This window comes from Desmodus rotundus, chromosome 3 (assembly GCF_022682495.2).
Source record: "Desmodus rotundus isolate HL8 chromosome 3, HLdesRot8A.1, whole genome shotgun sequence".
NCBI classification, from domain to species: Eukaryota; Metazoa; Chordata; class Mammalia; order Chiroptera; family Phyllostomidae; genus Desmodus; species Desmodus rotundus.
In genome coordinates, this window is record NC_071389.1 from 19023851 (window position 1) to 19045591 (window position 21741).

General features: G+C 50.6%; 2 long non-coding RNA genes across 3 annotated transcripts; one reads left to right on the forward strand and one right to left on the reverse strand.

Annotated features, from left to right (window-relative positions):
• Positions 1-221: 221 nt before the first annotated feature.
• LOC123479167 (uncharacterized) lies at positions 222-6700 on the reverse strand. The gene is made up of 3 exons (XR_006654701.3): positions 5435-6700; positions 2976-3520; positions 222-1242 (listed from the first exon to the last, which is right to left on the reverse strand). It is a non-coding gene; the product is annotated as an uncharacterized lncRNA (long non-coding RNA).
• A 7706-nt stretch (positions 6701-14406) lies between these two features.
• On the forward strand, positions 14407-21227 carry LOC139440783 (uncharacterized). 2 transcript variants are annotated; one of them, XR_011650954.1, is made up of 3 exons: positions 14407-14669; positions 18775-18931; positions 19387-21227. It is a non-coding gene; the product is annotated as an uncharacterized lncRNA (long non-coding RNA). The 2 variants fall into 2 exon arrangements; XR_011650953.1 differs by lacking the exon at positions 14407-14669 and adding an exon at positions 18078-18461.
• The last annotated feature ends 514 nt before the right edge of the window (positions 21228-21741 follow it).

The following is a 21741-nucleotide window of genomic DNA, read 5'->3' on the forward strand; positions in this document are numbered from 1 at the left end:
TCAGGGGATGTGTGGCTGCCCGGCAAGCAGCCGGACTAAAACATGGCCCCCGCCTGGCTCCAGGATGCCAAGGGCCCCACTCGGGACCAGGAGTGGGAACAGAGAAGCTACCAGAACTGCCCAGCTGTTTCTCCGATCCACCTCCGGGCCGCAGATCGCTTCCTCCACTCTGCACCTCCTCTTCTCCGCCCCCCCCTCCCTCTTCACCAGGGCACTGCACCTGGCGGGTCTCAGCCCCCAGGTCGCCTCTCCCAAGTACAGTGTGGCTCCTTCCATAAACCAGGTCAACTCACCAGAGTCTACTTAGAACCTTCCAGTGGTTTCTGACATCCTTGGAATAAACCATACTGTGCATCCCAGACTATGAGGCATTGCAGCATCTGGCTCCTGCCTGCCTCTCCAGCTCATCCTGGGCCTGCCTCCCCCTCAGTCACCACCTCCAAGCTCCTCTGACCCCTTCAGGCCTCAAGGACACACCAAACCTATTTCCACCTCCAACTGTTGTCCACCCTGGGCCCTGGCCTGGGTCTCTTCTCCCTCTCACTATTCCGATCCCTCACCTTTCGTGTCGCTGACTCAGAGAGTCTTCCCTGACCACTCGCCCTCTCTAAAGCATGTCCCTCCATTATACTCTACCTCAGCATACTACTTACAACAATGAGTATTATATTTATTTCCCCCTTTTTTCCCATCTCTCCTAGCAGAGGCTCCATAGGGCAGAAACCACATCATCTCATAGCAGGCGCTTAATAAAAATTAACCAACCAAATAATAGAGTGTTTAAGAGTTCGACTTCCGTGTCAGGTGAGCCTGAGTTCTCTTCCTGTGCGGCCCGTGGTCTCTACGTGACCTGGGGCAGGCCGGCACCGGCAGCTGTGCATTAGGATCCGGTCTCAGAGAGTTGCCGTGAGGAGTTCGTGAGATGACGAGTACAGTTCTCAGCAAAACACACGCATTAAAAGTGCGATAAATAAGTGCTCCATAGATGCAGATATTGTCCAACACATTTCTTGGATGAATGAATAACCAGCCTTGTAAAGCACATATTCGGAGACATGGAATCCAAGGCTTACAAAGAGGAAGTGACTTGTCTGAGTTCACGTGGCCAATGGTGGGAGGCTGGGGTCCCCCCCAGGTGTGTCTAACAGCACGCGTGTCGGTGGTGTGCCAATTCCCCAAAACAGAGTGTACGTGGGGCCATGGTGTGGGGATGGTGGATTGAATAGCCTGGAACTCGAAGAGCTGCAGGGCCAGGGGAGAAAGAGAAAGAAGGGAATTAGCTCTGCGAGTAGACAGACCAGGATTCAGGGATGACAGGCGAGACATCAAGCAGTGGCCACGTAAAGACTTGCCCCGGTTTGCCTAAATATAAGGGAATTTTGGTCTCTGTACCCTGAGTTTAATGCGGGATCCTGGCCCACCTGAGGGACTCTGCATGCTGGAATTACCACCTCTCTGACCTTGGGAACTCTCCTGTCTCCATCAAGGTGGAAGGTGGGGACTTAGGTGGCAGAGTGACACAGGGCATCTCCTTAGGATGCTGAGGCCATGGAGACAACGCATCAGCAGGTGGGCTGGAGTCCAGGCCCATCCTGGAAAAGGCGCTATGAGTTTCCATGGAGCCCATCACTATGGTAACCAAACCTCAGCGGCAGGACTCCAGCAGAGCCAGGAAAGACAGGCTCCTTTCTTGTCCATATCCCAGGAGCCTAACCAGAGGGGACAGAGAAAAGTGGGGACAATCAGGCTTTCTGAGCTAGGATGGGCATGGGGGCAGGGAGAAGGGGAGGTCGTCTTCCTGTTCAATGGGCCAGCCATAAACCACCTGAATGTGGTACCCCATTTCACGCCTCTGTGCCTCTGCTCACACTGCTCTCTCCCTTGGAACGCCCCCTCCCAGCCTGTCTCCCTTGGTTGCATGGAGTGGACATTCCAGTGGGGAAGGTATGATACACAAGATAAATAAGTGTGTGTTAACTGTAAGTACGGAGGAGAAAAATAAAGCCGGGACAGGGGAATATGCAGTATGGAGGGGTGTGGGAGGCATTCCAATTCTAAAAAGCCAAGTAGGTGATATTTGAGTTACGACCTGAAGTCGTCAGGCCACGCGTCCACCTGCAGGGATAACATTTCAAGTTGAGGGAACCACATGTGCAAGGGCCCTGGGGCGGGAGAGCAGCCTGGGAGCCCAGAATCAGCATGGCCAATGTAATTGGAGTGACATGAGAGGAAAGGAAAAAGGTGGAGTAAGGCTGGGTGAGGCCAGAGGGGCCCAGGCCTGGGCAGTGAAACCCTGTGGGTTCCCGGGAGGAACCTGGCTTAGGCTCAAGACAGACGGGGAGTCGGGGAAGTGTCCTGACATGAAAGGTGAAGTCTCCTCAGAGAGGCAACGCCAGCCCACTGAGGCCCCGGCATCAGAGAACCAGCCAGAATCAGCCCCTGTGCAGGCAGCCACAGAAAGGCCCAGAGAACAGAGCTGAGCACCCTCCATGCCTCAGCCCGGACTGGCCGGGCAGCTCAAAGGAGTCAGGGAGGGGCAGAGGGAGACCGGGACGGTCACACTAGCAGATGCTCTTCAGCTCCCCAACCCCCACTACAAGCAGTCTGGTCATAAAAGGGCTGGAAATGAGTCTGGCCCAGGCGTCCAGCGGGGGGAGCCCTCCTGGGGCTGGGCACGCACAGGCTCTGATTGTTAATGTCAGCACTGTCATCAGCTCCCTTCGACGGGAACAATAACCCCTCAAGTCTGTAGAAATGTGTACATTCTGTAATGGGGTTCCCATGTAAGGAGGGAAAACTGAGGCCCAGGGAGAGGAAGGGTTTGCCTGTGGCCTCAGAGATAAGTGAGGGAGCTGAGGTTCGAGCCCGGGGCAGTCACACAGGCCAGGCACTGTCCCAGATACTTTATGTCGAGTAGTTCACTAAACCCTCACAACAACCCCCTGAGGTGGGTAATTGTACCACTTGTAACTTACATTTGAGTCTAACTGACCCCTTGGACATCAGATAACTTGTCGAGGGTCAAACAGCCAGGAAGGGGCAGAGCAGGGTTCAAAACGGGCTGCCCACGTTTGGGTCCTCAGTCCTGCTGATGCAAGAAATGTCCAAACACACAGAGAATTTTTACGAGTTTGAGCCAAACTGACGGCAATTGTCAGGAAGCAAAATTTCAACAGAGAGAGAAAATGCTTCGGAGGATGGCAGTTTTGCAGCTTATTTTATACATTGGAATAAAAGGAGAAGCGAGGGGTGGAGGGTTAGGGTTACGTGAATCCATCATTGGTAGGTGAAGGGGGCAGAAGAAAACCAATCGGGGAAATCGCTGGGATTGCATAGAAAGCAAAACGGAGAGAGACACAGACTTCTTTTAATTGGTGGGTACAGGAAAGCCACCGATTACAGCACAAAGGTGATGGGGCGGTGAGATAGCAGCGAGGGACTCCATGGTCTCTGGTGTGGTGGCTGTTCCCTCAGGCGTCTGGGAAAAGGAGGTTCCTCTGACATTCCAAGGGTACGGTATCTTAGATGCAAAAAGACCATAGACAGGCTCACTTAAGGTAAGGACTGACCTTTGTCAAGAAAGCGACGACCTCAGACCTCAGATGTGACTACCTGCCCTGACCCCTTTCAATTAGTACTTTATGTTCAGACCACCCTGTGCGGTTTAGGTCACCGAGACTGTGCGGCTGCCACCATGCAGGCCTCCCCTGAGCTCGTCAGGTTTGGTATGTGGCCCCTTTTCCAGCCATAGCCTTGACCACTGGGCTAAGGAGAATATATTCATGATGAACTCTTATGAGATAAAGACATTTTCGGGGGAGGCAGTCAGGGGAGGGAGAATCCCCTTTTGTGTCTACTTTTTGGTCTGGAAGCCTTTCAGGGCCATTGGCCAAAGGCAGTGTGATGCAGGCTTGGGGATGTTTGCTGCCTCACCTTTTCCAAGGCACATTGGCGGGCATTCTATATTCTGATGGCCCCAGTGTCCTGAGCTCTCTGTCCACCCTTCCCCTAACCTGTGCTCCAGTCAGAAACTGCTTTGCAGTTTAATTCAATTAAACCAGCATTTATTAAGTCCACCCTTTGTGCGAGTCACCAAGCTACAGCCTGAAGACACAGGGATGCTGAGCCCCTGAGACCATGAGAGAAAGTGACCTGCCCAAGGGTGAGTTAAAGGCAGAGCTAGGGTGGGACTCCATCTCCTGCTTTCAGATTTGAGGACCTGAGGGATGAGCGAGGAGAGGAAGGTGGCAGTGCAGGGCTCCAACCGTGGGCTTTCCTCCTGTGGAAACCTGTAGGCTGGGAATCAGCAGGGTCTCAGAGTTTGGGGGAAAGGGACTCGGAGCTTCGGACTGCTGGGATCTGGGGGAGGGGTGTGAACGTCCAGGCTTAGGGCAAGGAGCAGCTCCCGCTCAGACCTAGGCCTTGCTTAGCTCAGCCCCTGCCTGCCTCCCACCCAAGCACCTTTCCTACCAAAAGGGGCGATCGCTCCAGACAACCTGAAAGGCTGCCACCAGCGGCCTCACTTCCCAGTGTGACGGACCTAGACTTTTATCACCAGATAAGGCCATGCACGCAGCCCCTCTACCTTTGTTCAAAATGCTAATTTGTAATGTGAACACATCCAGAACCACCACTTTCAGTATCCTGTTTTGGGCACGTCATTGTTTTCAAACCACATTCAGAAGCCTTCATAAGTGGCCCAGGCCTCTCTCCACCTCTGAGAGGCTCTGCTGACAGACCAGGGGGGTGCAGAGAGGAAGAGTGACCTCCCCAAGGTCCCACAGCAGGCCTGTGTCAGAGTCCAAATCAAAACCCAGGATTCCTGACCTCTAGCCAAGTCCCCCTGAGGTTCTAAAGGACACCCTCACCTGAAAAACATGCTCTTAAATGTTGCAGTTCTGCCCTGGCTGGTGTGGCTCAGTGGATTGAGTGCCAGACTGTGAACCAAAGGGTCACTGGTTCGATTTCAGTCTAGGGCACATGCCTGGGGTTGCAGGCCAGGTCCCCAGTAGGGGGCGTGTGAGAGGCAACCACACACTGATGTTTCTCTCCCTTTATTTCTCCCCACTTTCCTCTCTCTAAAAATAAATAAATCTTTTTTTTTTAAATGTCCCTTTGTGTGGTCAGCCCAGCCCAACCTGCCCACAGACAGCCTCACCTGCACATTTCACAAGCACCTCAGTCTCTGTGGACCCTACTCTAAATTAACCACCTTTCCCTTGACATCCACCCCTACCTGTGTTTCCTCTCCCTGACCCCACTCCCTGACCTCAGCTCTCAAGCCAGAAGCGCCAGCGTTACCTTGGGCACCTCCCTCCCATCACCACCACAGCCCCTAGTGAACCATTCTACCGCCCTCCCACCTCCTGAACCCACCCTCCGTTCGCACCCCCTCCCCCACCGCATGGATGCCGCCTCATCATCTCACCCTCACCTGTCCGAACCACCGCTGCCCTCCAGCTCGTGCCTCCTTCCACAAAGGCCGGAGCAGGCAGCGCCTGCTGTGGGCCGTCACTGTGCTGTGCGCTGGGACTCAGCAGGGAGCGAAACAGACGACAGCCCAGCTGCCAGGGTGGTTGCGGGAAACCGCATCTGATCACGCCCCTCCCCTGCTCAGGTGCTTTGCGTGGCCCCCCATCACCCTTGGGATCAAGTGCAAACTCCTTGCGCAGGTATCCACATTCCTGGACCCTCCACCCTGTAGGGATCTATCCAGACTGGTCTCTTGCTTTTTTGCGCCACCCAGGTCGATCCAAATAAGCTATCGGCCATTCTCCCAAACACACTAGCTCAGAGGTCCCTCCCTGCATGAAGCTTCCCTGCCTGAGCCCTGCACACACTTGGCAGAGTGAGTTTTGCCCTCCTCGGAAATCCCATCAAAACCCAGGATTTGTGTGTCTGCCTCCCTGGCTGGGTTGTGATTCCTGGAGCCCAGGGGACTGAGCCAATGCCAGCAAAGAGTCTGTCTGGTACCGAGAGGCACCGATACGTTGTGTGGGTAGATGGACCAAGAGAGAGGAGGGTGGAGCAGAAGTCCAACCACCTTCGTCATTAACTCATTCCCGCGCCTACACATTTGTTGTTGTTTTCCGGGAGTTGCTCCAGTTTTCCAACCTAAACCCCTCCGCTGTAATTACTGAAGGGAATGCCTATTCTTTCCCCAGTCTGTTCTCTGTGTCTTTCCTTGCCCCAAAGCACAGAACATTCTGCCTTTCGCTGGACTGGGTGACATGCCAACAAGAACAGAAGTCTGGTAAGGCACGTCAGGAGAAGGCCAGCCCAGGCTCGCCACGGTCTCAAAAACGGAGCCCGGTGCCAGAGCTTTCCAACAACTCGGGAAGAAGGTGCCCCCGAACTGGCGAGGCCGGCCTTGCGGTTTGGAGCACTGAGTCACCTGCTGGCTGGGCGTCAAGGAGCTCTCACTGCACCCTTGTTTGGAGAAGGCGCAGGTCAGCAAGACTGGAGGGAGAGTCGGACGGGGAAGCAGAGGTGCAAAGAGACAGGGAGACGCACAAAGATACAGGCGACCTCAGGGCATAGGCAGAGGGTGGAGAAGGAGTGATGGAGACCCTGAGGGAGACAAACCCATAGAGAAGGACTGAGACAAGTGGAGACAGGAACGCAGCGCAGGGACAGATGAGAAAAGCAGACGCAGACACACCCAGGGCAGAGGGAGAAGGGGCAAGGCAGAGCGGGGCGCGGGGCGCGGAGGGCCTATCGGACCGACCCAAGGGCGGATGATCCCAGAGCTCCCCTGCACCTTTTCCTCCGCAGCGGGTCTCCCACCCGCAGCCCCAGCCCCGGCCCAGACGTGAGCCAAAGAGGAGCCAATGAGCTGCAAGACCTGAACATTACCTCACCAGAACCGGCTGCCATTGGTTGGCCCAGCCGCCGGGGCGGGCTGTTGCCTAGACAGCTCAGGCTGGCGCTAGGCAGGAATGGGAGGAGCAGGCTCAGTGGCAACCGCTCTTCAGCCTACGGCGGGACCTAGGGACCCTTGTTCAGCCCCAGGGACTCCCTCTCAGCTCCCAGGGGGAAAGCCGAGCTCCCGCAACCTCAAGACCCAAACTCCTCCAAAGGTGCCCATTCACTCCCTTGCCACAGCCTGGCCCCCAGTCCCGGCAACGAAACACCCATCCATTCACCCCGCAAACAGCGGTGAGCACCATCCACCGCCTGGGGCCTGCCTGGGTTCTGCAGAGACGGCGATAAGTACACCTCCGCCCCCCCCCCCAACAGAGCCCCCACTCAGAGCAAGCAAACAGCGCGGCAGGGCCTGCGGGAACACAGTGCGGGTCCCTGCTCCAGCTGCCAGTCAGGAAGGCTTCTGGGAGAGAGGAATGCCCAGCTGGGACCTGAAGGAGTTTGCCATGATGAAGGGTGGGGAAGGTAGAGGGGACAACCTGCGCGAAGACTGGCAGGTGAGAGAAAGCAAGGAGCACTTGGGACTCTATGGCAGGAAATTAGATAGTGGGGGAGAGGGAGGGTTGAAAAGGAAGATGAGTTTGGGGTGGGGCTGAAAGGGGAAGCAGGAACAGGGCCCCCAGGGGCTTGAAAGTCATGCCATAGCATCTTGGGCCGCACTCCCAGGTAACTGGAGGGGCTTAAGGGGAGGAAGCTACAATTAGGTTTGTGCTCTGTGGAGGATGGCCTGGAGGGGCTAGGAGACCTGTTAGTGCAGGGACTGGTGAGGGCTGGGGGTGGGAGGGGCTAAGACCCCAAGGTGGAGATGGGAGGAACCAAGTTCAGAAGGGAGTACAGAGGATGTGGAGCCACGGGCCTGGTGGCTGAGTGACCATCACTGCCTTACCTGGGAAGCTGGGAGGGTTTTCCTAGCCACCAGATAGGATCGCCACCCCCCTTTCCATGCGACGTTGACGTCTTGTGTATTTTTGTTTAGCGAGTTATGCCGCATTGAAAAGGTGCCTGTCTCTTTCTGTGCCTCCCCCCGCCCACCCCCTCCCCCCCCACACCCCCATCCCCACCACACACACACAGACTGTTATTCATCTCTGTATTCCCAGCACTGGGCACAGAGCCTCTGCCAAGTACAAGTCCACAAAGCTGATGTGAACCCTGCAAGTCTCCCACCCCATGACCTGCCCCAGCCCCCACCCATTTCTCACATCCTCCATGCACCTCTCTCCCTCTTGTATAGTCATGTTGTAGTTGCCACCTGGAAGCTGAGGCTGGTCCCCTGCCCTACTATGTGTCTCCCTCCCCTCACCCCCAAGCCGGGAGGAAACTTGCCTATCTGTTGGCTCAGATTTCTGAAGACTGATGGGGCCTATTTTCTGGTTAGCAGGGTCATTATAATGCAATCATAGGGTTGTTATTGAGAATTAAATCACGTTTGTTGCCTGGCACGTAGTAACTACCAATGAATCGGCTACCATGACATTATTATTACTGAGTGTGACGGAAGGATGGAAATGCCCAGCCAAGAGTCTAACAAGACACAGCTCGGCACTGGGACATGGGGCGCTTGCTCAGCTCATCACAAAGGGGTGCCTTGATGTCCCATTTATCACACGTACCTCTATCCACTCTCTTGGGGGAAACACAAGCATGACAGTCAGGCAAGAATCCTGAATTTTGTCATAATACAACATTAATACCATCAAAGCCTCACCTAAATCCCTAATACAAGGGTTACAGATGTCCTCTCCCAAGGAACAAAGCTAAATAACCTGGCAGCTCCTTAAATGTCAAGAAAATCGATCCAGACCTTATGGTCAAGGATATCAGAGCTGGTGGTGCCCTTGGAACCCTCTTATTCAGCCTTTGGCCTCACAGATGAGGGGCTGAGGGCCAGAAAAGGGAAGCGATTGCCCAGAGTCACACAGTTGAACTGCATGGCAGAACCAGAAGAGTTTTTCAGTGCCTCAGCTTCCAACCCACTGCACTTTTCTAACTCTGGTCTGACTTACAGTTGAACACTAGCTAGGAGGCCCTCCAGCCCGGGACACGCCTGGGACCTTCATGTACCTCACTACTTTAGACATCCGTGACAACCCGCAAGGTGGGCACTGATTCACCCAAGACTACACAGCCTTACTGGATCGAACCCAGGTCTGCCAGATTCCAAAGTCCATGTCCTTGGCATGACAGTATGTTGACTGTGGGACCACATGGTATGGTTTGTTTGGAGCATAAGAGACGGTAGCCAACATCCTCACTGAAAGGAGAAGAGGTAAACCCTCTACCCGACAAAACCAAAAGAGGTCCTGAAATCTCTTGACCGTTTGTCTTCACATGCCCACCTTGTTCTGTGGATGTAGAACGGGACCAGCTGGGAGGCTGATTTAGAAACCTGGGCACACTTTCAGAGGAGACACCACGCCCACATTCTTTGAGTAGAAGGCTCTCAGAACAAAATACGGGAGGGGAAGTCTTAATGAGGTCTCTGCATGAGTTTGTGGGTCTTAAGGTGGTAATAGGTTTGGGGTATCTTGGAAGAAGGGCCAGGAAGATGAGAACTAGAAACCAGCCCCAGGGACAAATCTGACTGTTAACGTCGTGTCTGTGGAGGCTCCCAGGCCCTGTGGCCTCTTCCATGGGGGCAGAGGAAGGACTGGGTCCCTCAGCCCTGGAAGAGACGTTTGTCCTTTATTCCCAAGAAATGGATGGCGCTCCATCTTCAAGAGGTTCTATTTATAGCTCTGATTAGGGATCAGAGGAAAAGATACTGTACCTAGCTTTAGCAAGGGTGCTCAGGGACAGCCTCCTTTGGGGACACTGGAGTTGGGACCTAAATGAGGAAAAGGAAGAAGCCGTGGGAAGGTCTGGAATGAGCACTCCAAACACTTCCGTAATGTAAAGACTCTAGACAGGAGAGAAGGTGCCTAATCAAGGAGGAGAAGGAGGCCAGTGTGGCCGGCGCGTGATACATAGGGAGGTGCAGGGGGTCAGAGAGGTCGGCAGGGGCAGAGCCACACAGGGCCTTTGCAACCACGGGGAGGTATTTGGGTTTCAGTCTGAGTTCAGTGATAAGAGCATCATAGAGGGGAGACAGGAAAACGGAACACAGAGAGAGTCAGGGGCTATTTGAGGGGTCCAGGCTGGAGGTGACAGAGACCTGAAGCCATGAGGGGGAGGAGTCATTGTTTCAATGTCTGTTAGGTTCTGATGAAAGCAGAGCGATGTGCAGCGGCTCCCGGATGGATGAAATGCAGAACTGTTTATTACTCAGCTCAGAACCAGAGAAGGCTGCCACACGGGTCACGCAGGGGGGTGCCCCAGGAAAAAGGGGCAGCAAGCTGGAACGAGGTGGCAGCTTACATATGGCAAGCAGAGTGGGGGTAGTGGGTTTCAGGCTTCCTGTGAATAGGGCATCTGAACAATTCTGTGGATTCAAAAAGAAGGGGTCACCCTCAGCTGTTTGGCTGCAAGTTCTCTGGTAGTTAGGCATGCTGTCCCCCGGGAGTATGAGAATCCAGCAGGAGAGAGGTTGGGGTGTATAGCTGCAGCAAAGTGCCCACGAATGGGAATTGAGAGTTTCTAGCCAGGATCTCAAAACTGGGCTAAGACAGCACTTGTGAAATATGGTATTCCAGGATGACAGCTAGAGGGCAGTGGGCGGGGCTGGGGCCTGTGTCAGAAGCAGAGCTGATGGGGCTCGCCCATGGGTGAGCTGCATGTTGGACGTCCAAGTGAGGACTCTCGAATGACCATGGACTTCCAAAAACAGAGGACTAGACTTCCCATCGAAAAAAATAAAGATGCTTGATAAAAATTTAAAAGCTTCTCCTTCAAAGCAGCAAAGAGCTGACAAGATAATAAGAAATGACCATGTTGGAAAGAAATACAAGAACCCAGAGGAGACAGTGGTCATGGAAGCCACTTTGCCCTGTGGTCGTTGACCGAGACTAAGACAGAGCAGGCTCAAATGAACAATATGCAAAATAGGAGGGGGAGGGGGATCACTGCAGGCACTACCGACATCGAAAAGAACATGATGAAAATTCTCAGGCCCAGCGTATTTGAAATTTTAGGTGAAGTGGACAAATCCCGAGAAAAATATAGCTCACCGATACTGACTTAAGAAAAAAAATGTTATAACCACTTTAGAAAGGAGTTGAGCTTTTTCTGGGAAAGTTGGAAATAGATATACCCTATGGCCGGCAATTATAGCTCCAGGTATAGACCCTAAATTCATGCATTTGCGTATTATAAAAATGTATAAGAATATGTTTAGAAGCACAAAAGCACTGTTCTTAACAGCTGAAACTTGGAAACAACCCAAATATCCATCAGAGTAGAATGCGGCCTATGCCCTATAGGGGAATAATACGCAGCAATTAAAATGCACGAACAGTTACAGACAGCAATAGGACGCGTGGTACCATGTCGACGGGAAGAATGAAGACACAAAACAAGGATTCAGTGCAACTGCGTCCGTATAAAGTCCAAATACAGGCAAACCTAAAATATGTATAATACAGTTGGCCTTTGAACAACAGGGAGGTGAGGGGAGCTGCCCTCGCCGCACAGCTGAAGAGCCATGTACAACTTTTGACCCCTCAGAACTTAACTCCTGATAGCCTGCTGTTGACTGGAAACCTTACTGATAACATAAATGTCGATTAACACGTATTTTGCATGCTCTGTGTATTATATATATACTATATTCTTACAATAAAGTAAGCTAGGGAAAAGAACATGGCATAAGAAAATCATAAGAAAATTACGTTTACAGTTTTTATCGAAAGAATTGTGTATAAGTGGACCCACGCAACTCAATTCTGCATTTTTCAAGGGTCAGCTGTGTATGTGGGCAAGAGGGAGTTGGTAGGTAGATAGATAGTTTTTTTAATCTCTAGGAAACTTTTGAGGGCTAGCAGTGGATCTCTTGGCCTGGATAGTGGTTATATGGGCATTTATTTGTTAAATCATGCATTTAGTTTTATGTACTTTCTATATGTGATTTCTCTTTCACAATATGAAAAAAGGGCTCAAAAATGGGGCTGGGCAACAGCATGAAGAATGATGCCAACTCCTTAACTGGCGACAGCTTCAGCAGAAGGGGCGAAGTGGGAGGAGGGCGAATGCAGACATCAGAGATCCATTTGGTCACATAGTTCAACAAGCCTGTCAAACACTGAAGAGGAGACCCTGGGTATGCAGCTGAGTAGAGGACTTCAGAACAAAGACCCCAACTCTTGATCTCAATTGAGTGGAAGGAGATGTTTACAACATCAGGCAAAGAACTCACATCCAGAATTCATAAAGAACTGCAAATGAGTAAGAAAAAGACAGCCTTGCAGAAAAATGGGCAAGAGACAAGCACACTAGCTTTTAATGTAAGAAATTACACATGTAGACCACAGTGTGCTGATTGCAGAGGGGAGGGGGGTTAAGAGGGGGAAGAAATGGGAACAGGAATAGGTAAAAAGGAAAAATCTAAAAAAAGAGAGAAATTACACAGTCAGGATGTTTCATGGGAATGAAGTACCATTTAGTGGCCTGGAATCCCCCTCGTGGGTTTAAGAGACTGGTCATTTCCAGAAAGGGACCTTAGATACAAGAAATCGAAACACATTATTGGTTAAGTTCCAGCCCAAAGGCAAGAGTTTAAAAAGCACTGATGGTGTGGCCAACAGAATCCTACCATCAGATGCCAGAAAGCCCTTCCATGATTGGGCCTCCGTTGGTCTTGAGCATCTCTGATTGGTGTCCTGTGGCCCAATACTCACGATTCAACCAAATGAAGTCCCTCCTCCCATGTCATGGACCTGAGTTTCTTCTGAGAACCGTCGCTCTCATGCAAGATAGTAATAGGCTTCATCTTGAGAGGGGTGAGAAATTTATAGGCTGAGCCTACATATTTCTTCTAACACAACATGATGTTAAAGAAATGAACGATAGAATTGATACTTTTGTATGTAAGTTGTATTTACAGTTGCAGTAAGAAATTTTATAATCATTGTTTTGTTTTTACATTGTTCTGCTTGTTTTTTGTTTTTTTACCACGTTTGAAGTAATATCTAAATATTACTCTTACGTCTGATGAGATTTACAGAAGGTGTTTGAGCACTTAGGGATAATTTGTCTGTCATGTTTGTAAATCTCCCTTGTCAGGTATTTGAAGTGTTTGAATCAGATAAATTGAATTTGTAATTGTAGTTTGAAATATCTAAAGGAATTTGCTTAATTAAATGTGTAAACTGTGTTAAAAGTTTATGGGGATTTAGTCTATCAAATTTAGAAGTTAAGTGACTATGAATCAATGAACAAGTAAATGTGATCTTGCTTTTATGTAAAATTTACTAAGTTCATGAATAAAATATCAAGATCCATAAGTTGGAAGTAAACGCTGAAGAAAGAGCTGGGTTCTAAGATCTATAACTTTAATAAATTAAATATTGATTGAAATTTAAGTAATTGTAATTATCCCTCACTAGTTGAATTCTCATATCTGCATGGCTTACCAAAAAAAAAAAAAAGGGGCCCAAGCACACTAAACAAGGAGAATATATGCGACAATTAATACACATGTGCTCACTGCTGGAAGCTCTTAACAACGCCCACAAGGCCAGGTGGGAGACTGCAGCGTGAGCAGCAGCTGAACCTCCGCTGTTCTCCTTTGGGGATCGGGTTTGTTGCCTGATTATTTTCCAGACATTTTCCTTGCTCCTGCCAGACACCTGGGGGCACTCCCAGCCCAGACCCAGGCTGCCTGCCCCTCACTGGTCACTGACAAGGGCTCGGGGACCATTGTGGTGCAGGAGGTGAACCTCCTTCACACCCCACGTTGTACATATCCAGGCGCAGACCTGTCCACTGCTTGTTCTTGCAGGGTTAAATAATTGGCTGATTTAAAAATAACCACATCAAAAACATATAAAATTAAAATAACAAAAAATAGTAAATAATAACTTTTATTAATTTCCATTTAAAATGTTTTATTCTAAGCGGTAATCCTTGAAAGGTTGTCGTATACATGTTTACCAGTGTTTCGAGACGTTCGAGGTCACTGGCCGGGGGGTTTGGACGGGCGGAGTGTGGCTTTCCAACACATCTTCAGGGAGAGAAGCGGCGTGAGGAGAAGTTCTGCAGGCCCTCTCCGCAGGGAGCCCTTCTCGGACAGAGAAGGCAGCCTTTACTGCTCCCTTGTCACTGGGACACTTTAACTTCCCATCTGTTTTTCATCTTTGCACCATATAGGTGCCCAGAAAACCTCAAGGGAAGAGGATTGATTAGCTAGGAGGTGTCCTCTGTTCCTAGGTCACCATATTTATGCCACGAGAGCCTCACCTCACCCTCTGACAAGATGTTGATGAATGTCGTCACAGGCGCTGGGAAATGATTCAGCTGTCCCTGCCCAGGGGATGGGCTCTGGGGCAGCTTTCTGAAGGTCAAGGTTCAGTTCACAGAATGTTAATACATGTCAGGGCTGGTGTGGATATTAACTGTCATCATCTCTTTTAACCCTTGAGTTTTACAGTACGGGAACTCGAGGGTCAGAGGAGGAAGTGGGGTCTCCCGGGACACCCCATTAAGGAGTGCTGGTTCCCAGGCGGGCCAGTGCCATTTCTCCTCACGGCCCTCATTGTGTCTTACGTTCATCACAAGGCTTCTGCTTCCCGTGGACCAGGCTGGGAGCCTCACACGCAGGATGCGCTGTGTTGTTGTCCTTTGTGAGACAAGAAAACTGAAGCACAGAGAGGGTGAGTAGGGAACCAGGGACCCTAACCTGGTTCTTTTATTTTTTAAGTATACTTTATTGATTATGCTATTACAGTGTTCTCAGTTTTTTCCCCTTTATCCCCCCTCCACCCTGTACCGCCCAACTCTCCAGTATTCTACCCCCTTAGTTCATGTCCATGGGTTGCACATATAAGGTTTTTTTAGTTCTCTGTTTCCTACACCAATTTTGATCTCTCCCTGTCTATTTCATGCCTACCAATTATGCTTCTTCTTCCCTGTACCTTTTCCCCTCTATTCCTCCCTTTCCCCGCCCCACTGAAATCCCTCCATGTGATTTCTCTGATTCTGTTCCTGTTCTAGTTGTTTGCTTAGTTTTTGTTTTCGTTGGTTTTCTTTTCTTTTAGGTTCATTTGTTGATAGTTGTGAGTTTGTTGTCATTTTACCGTTCATATTTTTTATCTTCTTTTTCTTAAATAGGTCCCTTTAACATTTCATATAATAATGTCTCAGTGATGATGGACTCCTTTAACTTGGCCTTATCTGGGAAGCACTTTATCTGTCCTTCCATTCTAAATGAAAGCTTTGCTGGATAGAGTAATCTCGGATGTAGTTCCTTGCCTTTTATGACTTCAAATACTTCTTTCCAGCCTCTTCTTGCCTATAAGGTTTCTTTTCAGAAAACAGCTGAAAATCTTAAAGGAACTCCTTTGTAGATAACTGTCTCCTTTTCTCTTGCTGCTTCTAAGATTCTCTCCTTATCTTTAATCTTGGGTAATGTAATTATGATGCACCTTGGTGTGTTCCTCCTTGGGTCCAACTTCTTTGGGACTCTCTGAGCTTGCTGTACTTCCTGGAAGTTTGTTTTCTTCCCCAGATTGAGGAACTTTTCCTTCATTATTGGTTCAAATAAGTTTTCAATTTCTTACTGTTGTTCTTCTCCTTCTGGCACCCCTACAATTCAGATATTGGAACATTTCAGGTTGTCCCAGAGGTTCCTAAGTCTCTCTTCACTTTTTTGAATTCTTGTTTCTTCATTCTGTTCTGGTTGGATGTTATTTCTTCCTTCTGTTCCAAATCATTGCTTTGAGTCCTGGTTTCCTTCCTGTCACTGTTGGTCCCCTGAATATTTTGCTTTATTTCATTTTGGGTATCTTTCTTTTCTTTTTTCATCTTTCGACCAAGCTCAATCAGTTCTGTGAGCATTTTGATTAGCAGGGCTTTAAAATCTCCATCAGATAGGCTGGCTGTCCCCTCGTCCCATAGCTCTCTTTCTGGAGTTTTGCTCTGTTCCTTCATTTGGGCCGTATTTCTTTGTCTCAGCGCACCTATAGTCTGGTTGTTCTGGTTGACTTTTTCTTGAATTTCTTGGTTGTCGGAGTTCTATGCAGTTTGATTTTCTGGCACTTCTGGTTGTTTATTCCCTAACCTGGTTCTGATGATGCTGACACCTTTCTTTGTTCCAATATCTAAGTCTATTCACTCCTATTTATTTAGGGCATGTGGGCAAGTTGCCAAGAAGTGCCCAACACAGAGATAAAGAGAGACAAGGTTGACACTTCAGCTGACGAGAGGCTCTGAGGTCCTTGCTTTTAGGCCGTCTTTCCCCTGTAGTAAGAAGACTCAAGGAGCTTTCACTCTGACCTTGAGGACCTAGAACTGGCTCATCTGGGGAGTGAGAACCATTTTTAATTTGAGCTGTGTGGCTGAGGTGTGATGAGCTTTGCCACCCTCTATCTGGGAGCTGCAGCTGAGAGTGGAGTTCAGTGGGATCTCAGGGTGACTGTGCAGACCCTGAAATACTGAGCAGCCCAGACACCCTTTGCCTCTGGAGGAAATGCCGTTCCCTACTCTGAGCTGAGAGATGATCCTCCATCCTCCATCTTGATTTTTTTTTTTTTTTTTTGCCACCTCTGGAACAATCTATGACTATGAATAGGGAAGTGGAGGTGGTTGTGGCTCGGGACTCTTTCTGGCCTAAGAAAATTCTCAACCCCAAGCTCTGGAAAATTCTATTCCCAAGTCTGGGAAAATGTCTGTCCATAGCTCTGCAAAACCCTCCATCTTAGGTCTGGAAAATGCTCCACTCTTGCATCCGGAAAACACTCCTTCCTAAACACAGGAAAACAGCTCGGGGCACACTCTGGAAGACACTGATCTTGACCCTAGAAATCACTTCATTACTGTTCTGGACAACACTTCATCCTAAGCTATGGGACCATGGAAAATCACTCTGCCCAAGGCTGTAGAAAATGCAATGTCAGAAAATCATTTTATCGGAAGATCTGCCCATGGCTGTGGGGAATCTCCACTCTGAATCTGGAGGGCCCATTTGCCAGCTGACTCATGAATGGAAATGGTTGTTATTCACTCAGTCTGGCCCCTCCACTTGAGCAGAGAGGGTCCTTGGAGAAGGAACAGAGGTGATGCATTTTGAAGGAATATCAGGGTGAGTCTGGAGGTGCTCCGATGTTGTCCATACCGGTGGGTATACCAGGGATGAAGGGCGGGCAAGAGGAGTGGGTCTGACTTCACTGGAGGTGTCTGAGTCAAGGACGGACCTACACCTACCCACCTCACAGGCCCTGGAAGGCTGGCCAGGGACACCTCCTGGCTTCGCAGAGAAAAAACCTGCACCCTTGGGTCAAGAGGTGATGCCCACTTTGTGCTGAGCAAAGTACAATTCGAACCTTCTACTCCCAGAAGACCCCCTACCTGTGGACTGTGAGACCCCATATTAGCTCTGAACGCCCATCACCAGCTCTGGAAAATGCTCAGTCTGCGGTTCTAGAAAGGCCCTGCCCTATCTCCGGAAAACCCTTTCTTCCTTAACCCTAGGAGGAGCCCCCCCCCCCCCGCACAAAAAAAAGCCTGCCCTCAGAGGACTCCCCGCCCTTGACCCTGAGGAGGGCTCTGGAGATGACGCTCCATGCCTGTAGCTTGGTCTCTGCCTTCAGAGGGCTCTTTCTGACAAATGTAAGAAAAAGCACTTTGTAAAACCAAAAAGCTGGCCCTGGCACGCGGCAGATGCTCGATAAACGTGTGTGGAATGAAGGAGTGGTCCTGGGAGATCTTTGCAAACTGCAATGCGCAGCACGATCTTCAGATATTATTCTTACTGTGACTAAATAAAGCAGTTATCAGAGGTATTATGGGAAACTCCATATTTCTCCCTAATGAGGTTTTTTTCTTGTGAGCTCCCACCAGACAGGAAGCATAGGGACTGGCTCGCAGTGGGCATCAATAAATGTTTGATAGATGAATGGACGCTTGGATGGATAAATGAGGGGTATACAGATGGATGGATTGCTGTGTGGATGGGGAGTGAATGGAAAAGATGGATGGAGTGGCTGACACATTTGCCTACTCATCACCCACCTCCCGCTTCTCCTTCCTTCTTCCTTGCTAAATGAATCCCAATTTTATTCAAGACTTCTGCAGCTTAGGAGGAGACTGGGGCCCCAGGCAACTCATCTTGTTTAGTTTGAGGCCATTGAGGTCATTTTCTCTTGCCAGGAAGTGGTTTGGGAATAACCATGTGATGTAATTCTGACCCAGGAGACATGAGAGGAAGTCTACCGGGGATCCTTCAGGAAAGTTTTCCTCATTAAAGGAACACAAAAAGGGGATGTTCTCTCTTCTGGCCTTTTCACACTGATGTGGGAGGATGCGATGCTGCAGAGATGCTGCAGCCATGAGGAGGAAGGACAACAAACAAAAGCCTGACACTCCCAGTACCACAAGCCAAAAATAGAGAAGGAGCCTGGGTCCTTGAACAGTCTCATCGAACCACTGAATTAACCAATAATAGCTGGGTGAGTGGGTGGATGGATGGATGGATGGACAGACTGAGAGTGGGTAGACAGTAGTTGGATGGACGGACAGATGGATCAGTAGGTGGATGGAAAATGTTCATGGGAATGGGGATAGATGAATGGATGAACAGACAAAGAGATGGATGGGCAGATGGATGGGGAGGTGGATGGTTAGGTAAATTATGAATATATATGTATACTAAAATATAAGTGACCATTGTAGTATTTATGTCTCCATCTAAAGAACACTCACTCCAAGACACTCAAGGTCAGAGCTGGCTGAGAACTGAACTTTTCCAATACTCTCCCCCAGGCCCTCATTCCTGCTCCCTATTTCGTGTGCCCTGGGCCCACCTGTCAGGGCCAACAGCTGCCGTCAGTATCTGTCTCCTGGCTGGAGGGGTGTGTGCCTCTGGACGCTTTGTGCATGGCCTCACAATGCCAGAGGGATGTCTGGCTAAGAAACTCAGGTGAGTTTTTTGGAAGGCAGCCTGGCGCGGTGGACTCAGACAGTCCTGGGTCCGAATCCTGGCCCTGCCTCTAAACAGCTCTCTGTCCACAGGCCAGCCTCCTAACCTACTGACCATCAGCCTTCTCAGCTACAAAATGGGGGTAACAGTGCCACCTGAGGGCTACACCGAGTGGGGAGATCATGTATAAAAGTGCCTAGTACCCTTTGTACCCCCCAATAAGTCCTCAACAGACACCAAGCCTGCCTGGCCAGGCAAACTGTGGCCAGGCAGCAGCCAACACGTGGATGTGAAGGAGCCCCAGTCGAAAAGAGCAGCCTGTGCCCCACACCCCCCAGCCATCCCGCGGAGCAAGGCTGTCCCTAGGCATTGCTCCTTGAGCCAGCACAGGGGTTATGGAAAGACCAGAGGAAACTGAGCAAACCAAGATTGCTTCCTTCCTTCTCGTGCCACAGGATCTGGCAGGATGTGTCGGTGACCCAGGAGCCTCAGGAGTCTGCAGGGTCAGAGCTGACAGTGGACAGCTGGCTCAGCAGGCTGAGGCGGGCCAGCCCAGGGACGCAATCTCCCATCCTGCAGCCCCCAGTGCCCTCCTGGACAGAGATAAGTCACCCCAGCAGAGCCAAGCCTTCCTTCACCCCCACGCCTTTGTACAGGCTCATCTGCAAGGCTTACCTCTCCCTCCTCACCCTGTCCCTCACCCTTTGATTGAGGGTCCCCTTAAGATACTGATTTCTGGCCCTGAGAATTATTAACTGTGTGTCCTTGGGCAAGTTCCTGACACCCCTGAGCCTAAATTTCTTGTCTGTTAGTTGTTGATTCAAAAAACATTTATGGGGTAGCTAGTGGAGGTCTAGCCCAGGTGCTAGGAATGCCAAAGAATCAAAAATTATCTTGGCCTTTGCGGAGTTCAGAGTCCAAGCAAAGAGAAGGACTGCTCAACCCCCGGGGCAGTGAAGACCCTGCCAGAGTCTGGGGAACAGAGGTCTAAAGAGAGTCATCTGACCCTACCTGGGGGCTCCAAGGAGGGTTTGCTGGGGGAGGTGACCTCATGAGATATGACAGGGATTTCACAGCATGTGTGAGAAGCCTGGACATGGCATCAAGTATACAGTAGGAACCTGCTGATGAGTCCCCAGCTTCCTTCCTTCCCTATAAAATGAGCAGGGCAAAGAGCCTTCCCCACTTTCCATAGGGAGAAGCTAAGACCCAGGAGGGGACGAGACAGACTCAAAGCCCCCTGCAAGCCAGAAACAAGGCAGGCGCCAGACCTCACTGGGTCCTCCACAGGGCCTAGGAGCCTCTCCCCAGATGCCCCCACGGGTGGGCCTTCTGTCCTGCAGTGGCGGGGTTGCCTATCCGGCCCAGACCACCCCAACTCTATGAAGCTCTCCCGGGACACTTCATAATCACTCTTCATTCTGAGTTTGATAAATAAAGGTAATTGTGGGACAATTAGACTCTCTTCTCTTCCAACATCTTAATTGGAGCAAGACGCATGAGTCTTTCCTGCACGTCACTTTGCCAGCTGCATTTGAAGCTTTTCATCTGGGCCCCTTACGCACAGTAGGAAGAGTGATGGCTTGCAGCCCCTGCTGGGACACGCCAGGAAGCCAGCAGGTAGCTCCTGCACGGCCCCTGACTGATCACCATGATGTCTCCTGTTACACGCAGGGAGGTCCCCAAGTAGATCATGGCCTTGTAACCACCGTCATCAATCACATGGCTGTGGTGCTTCCCATAGAGGCTACGCAAGTGAGAAGCATGTGGCTTCAGGCTGAAGACTGGAGTTCAGATCCCGGCTCTGCTACCAATTCGCTGTGTGACCTTGGGCAGATTGTTTAGCCTCCCAGAGCTTCAGGTGCCCCAAGTAGGGGTGAGCATTGTTAAGACTATCAAATAAGACAACATGTGTGACAACACTTGCTAAAAGACTGGGAAGTTATCACCTGTGGGCCAGCTGCCCCCTGCCAGCCTCTTCCCACCTAACTGACAAAAGGAAAGCTGACCCAATGGGAAGGACAAACGCAAAGATGTACAGGCCCTTCTCTGGCTATCGACAGCTCCAAACTGCACACGCCAACCCAGATAGATGCTCAGAGGAAAAGTAAACGTAGCTTTCTTACACTTCTCAAAACCGACCTCGTCTTATGCTCCACCACCTAACCCCCGGATGGTGGAGATGGCGGAGAGAGAGACTGTTAACTGGCAAGTTCATCGCCAATTAAATATGTTAACTGGCAAGTTCACGTCCAGTGTCATATGGTGTCTCTGGAGTTCAGTTGCCTTGGGGTGAACGCTCAGTGCTTCAGGGCTTCCCCCTCCCCACTTCTCCTCCAAACACAGCAGCCAGGAGAGACACAGGTGGGGGAAGCTGGCCGCACTTCCTGGGAGCAGGGATGTGAGGCCTCCCGGTCTGTGTGTGGCTCACCTGGTCCACACTGGCACTGTGTGAGGTGTCTCTTTCTGCTTCTCCAGACACTGGTCACAGTCTACACTGTCCCCGCTGGTGATGGAACTGGCCCCGCCTCCACTGCAGTGGCCCCGGAGCTCCCCCATTATCCCTGGTCACAAGGGCCTCTTGATCCTGGGGAGCTGGAATTCTGGACCTCCTGGTCACCCCACACAGGCCCTGGGGGCCCAGCAATACTAGGTCTAACCAGACACCCCCCTCCCACCCATGTCGTGCCCCCTGCATCTCACCTACCTCCCACGTTGATAAGCAGGCCACCAGCACTGATGTCCTAGTATCGTGGTCTGGCCTCATCCCCATGGTAGGTGGATGCCCAGGAGGGTGGGCTTCTGGGTCT